Source organism: Sitophilus oryzae, unplaced genomic scaffold (assembly GCF_002938485.1).
Source record: "Sitophilus oryzae breed Bouriz unplaced genomic scaffold, Soryzae_2.0 scaffold_1059_pilon_pilon, whole genome shotgun sequence".
NCBI lineage: Eukaryota > Metazoa > Arthropoda > Insecta > Coleoptera > Curculionidae > Sitophilus > Sitophilus oryzae.
Window position 1 is genome coordinate 3659657 of NW_022145681.1, and position 7155 is coordinate 3666811.

A 7155-nucleotide genomic window follows, 5' to 3' on the forward strand; every position below is an offset into this window, starting at 1 on the left:
AGTAAAAACATTTATTATTTGAGATTAAAACTCGAATTAAATTATAAATATTAGTTACCTATGTTGTTATAGCTTTTATAGGCCTGTTTAACGACTTAATAAGTTACCTAGCGAAAAAATCTGTGCGCGTACCTACCACTATTGTTACAGGTTAATTCGTTAAAGAAATATGTTACACAAGTTAAAAACGCTAAAATTTTAATGGTATTACTTGTGCATTATTGGCCTTATAATGTAATTTGTTGGAATTATATCTTCTTTAAATATAATTAGACTTTTTAACGACTTTTAAGTTACCTAGGAAAAAATCTGTGCACGTACCTACCAGTATTGTTACAGGTTAATTCGTGAAACAAATGTGTTACATATTATTCGTGGTATTAGTGGTATTATATTGGAATCAGCTTGGCATTAGTGGGGCATTATATGAGAAATTTTGGTATTTAATTTGTATTTTTGGCATTACTTTGGCATTAGTATACAGACATTTGTCAGCGGTTTACTCCTTGTAGATAATCAAAAAGTTTTTTGATAAAATTTGCTTTTCATGTCAGATCATTTCTATGAAAAATTACATTAGATTTTTATTAAAGACGCTGGGTAATTAAAACATTGACTAATAAACCTTGTCCACTTTAAATACGGGGTCACGAAATATCCTCCTTGGAGTGTTTGGGTTAAGGGGTGTATAATAAATTAATCGTTGTTTTATAATAAAAACCATAAAACATTTATTTGTGAGTAAAATAATGCAATGGTTGGATATCTCTCCTTTATAATTCGGTGACTAAAAATACACTAAAATAATTAGAAAAAAAATCTTGTACTTATTTAGTAATTACGTCAATATTAATTAATTGACTTTCTAGTCTATTTTATTTTATGTACAAATATATTATTAAATTTTAAGCATTAAGTAATAAAACACTTTGTGCCCTCTTATATCGTAAAAGGTTACGAAATATACTCCTGGTTACACCCCTTACAGAAAACAGTGTAAGGGGTGTAAATAAATTGTATAATCACTGTTTTTTATAATAAAAACTATAAAATATTTCTTATTTGTGAGATTAAAAAAACAAAACAATGCATTGGTTAAAATAAGTACATTCAATACTGTTTTCAATTGTTAATTCAATAATGTGTTATAACATAATATAGCCATTACTATTATACTATTATTATTAAAATAATATGTGTGTAACATATTTCTTTAACGAATTAACCTGTAACAGACATTTATATGCCCAGTATATTTTTGTTTAACAAACCAATCAGGAAAAATCCAAAACCTACCGTTATAGGAGGTATAAGACGATTAAACTTATATAATGACAACTACTTATCGGATAACAAATTAATTACTACTGTCAGCTAGTTCAGCTACTGTCTAGGTAGAATTTACCTAGAGTACCTACACCTACCTATGATGATGTAGGTAGATTAAAGCTTATTTTGACGTTACCTCTCACTTCGGTGTCACAAGCTGAATTTTTCAGGGATGGAAGTACAGTACATCACAGTACATGATATGGGGACCCTTATTCCGAAAGTAGTACAAAATTAAACAGGGTAAAAAGGCACTATCATCAAAAATCGATATATTAATACCACCGTATAGAGAAAACAAATACTTATTTTTTGATCCAGTACAGAATAAAGTCTTCGTAGGGAGTAATTTTTTATAATTATTTACAAAAAAACATTTCCATTAGCGCTTATGACCAAAAAAAAACTTTAAACATGAATAATCATTTCAATCATGCGAAAATTTGGTTTAAAAATAGAGATTTTTTTTTAATATAACTTTCATTTAACGAAAAACGAAGGCCTAAATGAAAAAAAGAAACAATTTAAAAGTTTCGCTTATGTCTTGACAAGGTATCAAAGCAAACCCCATATTTTTTGCTTTTAAACTAATAAAGATATATCAATAAACAATTAGCGATGTAATGGATTTTGCGCGCGCTGGCCGACTGCCGCCGCTGCGACGAGATTTCCTATACCCTTGTATATATGACGTCATGGTGTGGCAAATGTAGCATTTTAATTCGATTTGGGCTCCCTTATATAGGATAACAGAAACATTTTCAATGTTAAAATACCACTACACGCAGATATATTCCTAATAAATCATATCATAGTATTGAACATAAAATGACTAGTTTAAATTACTTAGTTCATAGATTACTTAGTTTTCCACTTTCCATCGAAAGATATGAAATAGAAAGAGATTACATTAGGAATGTAGCTCAGTGTAATGGATATTCTCCTTCACTAGTTGATAAAATAATTAGAAAACGTAGGTATAGGTTAATGATTTCTGAAAATTCGACTTTTCAAGTGGAGAAAGATACGTCAAAATATTTTTCAATATCGTTTGATAGACAGTTATCCCGTGGTCTAAAAGGAATTTTTAAGAATGTCAATTATAAACTTGTGTATAGTGCTAATAATAAATTACAACAATTATTAGGTAATCCAAAGGATAAAACACCTCTACTGGAAAGGTCGGGTATGTATGAAATTTCTTGTAAAGATTGTAATCAGAAATATGTTAGGCAAACTAGAAGATTAATATTAACTAGATTTAAAGAACATTTAGCTCAGATAAGATATGGTAGACCGGATAAATCTTGCGTTGCCGAACATATTGTTGAGAAAGAACATTGTATAGATCTTAATAACTTGAAATTAATTAAACAAGTCTCAAATTACAGGCAATTAGATGCATATGAAAGCATCAGAATTAATAAATGTAAAGATAGTATGAACAGAGACAACGGTCCTATTCCTTCAAGTTCTTTGTTCCTACTACTCTAGTGGCGGAAATCTAAATGTTACGCTCGGTGGGTTCTGACTCGGTTGGCTAGATCTTACGCCCACTCTGTGCCCACTGAGCCAGTATATAAACGCTCCAATTGTAGATTGTATTTTAGTTTATAATCATCTGCTGATGATGCTAACATGGTTAGCGAAACGCGCGTCAAAAAAAAAGCAGTTTATAATCATCTGCTGATGATGCTAACATGGTTAGCGAAACGCGCGTCCAGTGTAAAAGTAAAAGTGTTTTGGTATATTGTGGTGATTTAGTGTTTTATTTTTCTGTGTAACACCAAAGGTTCCAACCCTCAAATGTAATAATATTAATAAATCAATAAAAAAATTTCAGCCTTTCTTAAAAAAATTAAATACAAGAATTATCCTGAAATCAAAACTATATTAGGTATTTACTTTAGATGATCTGCACTTGCTTTGCTACAAATGTGGTAAATGGTAATGGTAAATCATACAGGATGTTCAAAATTCTATGCCAAACTTTCTAAAATATAAAATAATTTTTCTACGTTTTTTTTAAATGGTACAACCTGTATATTATTTTTTCAGTAGATGGAGAATTAAAAAATGAACATTTTTTGTATTTAAAATATTTCAAAATTTTTAATGGTTTCGCAGTTACACGCAGTATTATTTCATATGGCTCCTTCAACGGTAAAATACGAGAGAAAAATTATTGGGTGGCTTTGATAAAAACTTACTGTGGAAAATACCATATGAAATATAAAACCCCGAATATCTGCGAAACCGTTAAAAATTTTGAAATACAACAACAAATGTTCCTTTTTTAATTCTCCATCCAATAAAAAAATAATATACAGGGTGTTCCATTTAAAAAAATCAAGAAAAGTTATTTTATATTTTAGAAAGTTTGGCGTAGAACACCCTGTACGATTTAAGATTACGATATTTATATTAAAGTAAGTACAGACCATATAAAGTAAATACCTAGTATAGTTTTGATTTCAGAACAGTTCTTGTATTTTTAATAATTTTTTTAAGAAATGCAGAAAAATGCATTTTATTTATTTATTTATTAATATCTGTGAAAGTATCGAAATCTATTTACCGACATCTTAGGATTATATAAAGTGATCTGAGTGATCTGAAAGGCAGCCAAAAATGCAATAATGCACAGGGTGTTCCATTTAAAAAAGATTAACCCGATCCACTCACACTTTTTTGAGCCACCCCGTAGAAGTTAAAATATTTTCCTGAAATACATCCTAGTACATACAGTACGTCTGTCCGTTCTGTAACTACGGGGAATCCGTGAGAGGGGAAACGATATTCTCTCGATGTTTTCCGTAAAAAATAGACGACGCGTCCCATCAATAAAAATTCAACAAATTTGCAAGTAACCAATAAAATGAGTGGGCGGAGCCATTTGCGGTGACGCACTCGTCAAATCGACGTATAAAATATATTGCTGTTTATTTAAATGTTTTTTGTCCGCATTCCTTTCATAGACACAGATCCAGCAGATATACTGTACTTTCGGTTTGCACTTAAACAAAATTCCAAAAATTCCAAATTTCAAAAGTTTTTTATTCTAGGAGCTATATAGAGTTGCCCGACAAACTATGACCTTGTAGAAAAGCATTCGTCATAAAATGAAATAAAGTTCATAAGGTGTTACTTTTTACCACACTGTCTAATACAAAAAAAATCAGTTTTTTAGTATTTGGAGCAATTATTATTAATCGACGTAAACAGTCAATTAATGTAGTTTGAATACTGAAATCATATTAATTAGTCCCCTTTCACAAGAAATATTTAAACATTCATCTTACACTTTTGGACACTCTGTATAAGGTAGTATTTTGTTTATTATTGCAACACAATATCTCATCAATAAATAAATTTCAGTAAATATTTAGTATTTATTTTTTACTGCAATTTCACAAAATTGAAAATATTTCAAAAACGGTAAGGTTTAAATGTAATAAACCTTAATCAAATTTACCTTTATTTCAATCGTATAATCTAAAAATAGAATAATATACAGAGTTTTCCATTTAAGAAAAATACAACTATAATATTTTTTACTTATTTGGGACACTCTGTAAAAATAATTTTAAAATATTGTAGCTCTAATAGTCCTTTAACGAACCCAAAACTTGCAATTTGTAAAAATCTAATTGTTTAGCTACAATAATACTCCGTGTCGTATGTGGTGAACAACCCTGTATACCTTCGATTAATTTTTCAATAATCCTGATAAAATATATATATAGTCTTCGTGCCACTCTGTAAATCAAGAATTTTGCAATATATTTTTTTTTTTAACTTATTATTAGGTCTTTTTTATATCTGACATTTCTGACAATGCCCCATGCCCTCGCCCATGCCTTAAGCCGGAGTCTCATGCATCCGAAATCCGATGGTACGACATCCGAAATTTGAAGTTATCGTGTGAAATAAAAAAAGCCTGTCACATACATCCGAAAGTTCGTTCCGAAATTTGACAGTTTTAACATTTTTCTGCTGCGCTGAATAGAGATTCATGTCATGTTTTATTAGAGAAACACTTATAAAATAACTTCCTCGCCAAATATCCCGAAATTGCCCACTTCCCACTAAACTTGTTTTAAAAACAAATGTTTTCAAAAAAAGTGAGGTTAAAAAACACACGATATCGTACAAAAGTTAAACAAAATTTAACTTTATACGACGTCGGATGATTAGTTAAAATTATCGGATAAAAATTGTTGTCAAAATATTTCGACCAATAGGAGCACCGTCGGATCGTCGTGTCATCGGATTTCGGATGCATGAGACTCTGGCTTTAGGGTTATTCTATTTTCTAGATGGATTAAATAAACAATTATTACACCCCAGCCAAATTCCAATTAAAAAAATAACAAGTCTCTTAATTAAGTAAGATAAAACTCTCCGTAATACACATCAAAGTTACGTAAAAGGAATTTAAAATTATAGCTACCTTATCGCAATTGCCATGAAGCCCTGTGCCTGCAGCCGACAAACAAATACCTACTTTGACGCGTCACTTTATAGGTTAAAAACTCGACTAAAAGAAATACGAAAATAACATAAATAAATGAAGATTTCGATTAACTCACCCCTTTGATAGATATAACAGACTCCTAGGAACATAACACGTATAAAAAAGTCACTCACGCACATAAATTTTCGCTCAAAATTGGCAGAAAAAAAAACGAAATTTCTGACAGAAGTTTTCGCCCGGGTCAATGTTTACAACTGAAAATTTTTTTGTTATTTTGAAGTGTGCGGCGATCAGTGTGGAGATTCTTCATAGGATCTTAGAACGGACAGATGTAATTGACGATTTTTTCTAGTGTAACGTAAATTTTAACAAAAATGTTATGCTTATAGATAAATGTTTTTAGAATAGGTAATTATAGGGCTTCTTGTGAAAAATTGCAGGTATTATTCGACTTGATAATGTAAATTTTCTATATATTGTTATGAAAAAATAAACTGAGATATTAAATTAATATCAGCCTGACTTTTTATTGAAAAATCTTTATTTTTTTTTGCATAATATATTTGGAAAATGTATATGTTTTAAACTAAACTCTAATGAATATTAAAATATCTAATGCTCGATTCTCAATAATTATGACTTTTTTTGAAGTGAAACTCGCGCTGGGAGTAAAAATTCAACGTCGTGACACACGAGTTAGCGCCACGACACACGTCACGGAAAGTGGTAACGATCAAAAAAGTGGCAAGTCGATGAGGAAGTTGAGAACGTTGTAACTCGGGCTCTATGAGAGTTAGGGGGCTGTCACTCGAAATGTAGATCTTTTCATGATACTTTGACGACGTTTCACGTACTATGAAACCCCATCATCAATGGCAAAAAAATCGTCCGATTTAAATGAAATTTGATATGTCGATAGATTGGACCAAAGCCAACTTGACCGTGTCCGACACGTGTCACTGTGACAGGCAATTTTGACGTAAGAAACGTCAAAAGTTGATGTCGTCCGATCGCGCCCAATTTATGTGGGTAGATTATGTAACCGACGGTGCACACGGTGGAGACTATACAGGGTGTCCCAGAAATAAGTGCAAGTATTTTAAGGGGTGGTAGATCTCGATAAAAGAAACATATTTTCTCTTTATCGTTTTTGAAATAAGTCCAAAATAACGAAGTTATTTTACTTTGAAAATTTCTAAAAAAAAATGTTTGCTAAAATTTTCAGAACCACTCGATCTTTTCTGGATTTTCTTTCTTGTAAATTTAATCTAATACCTATGTTGTCATGTTATCAAGAAATCATGTTTTTTAACTAAAAAGTAAAAAAAATTCCAAAAAAATTTTCAAAA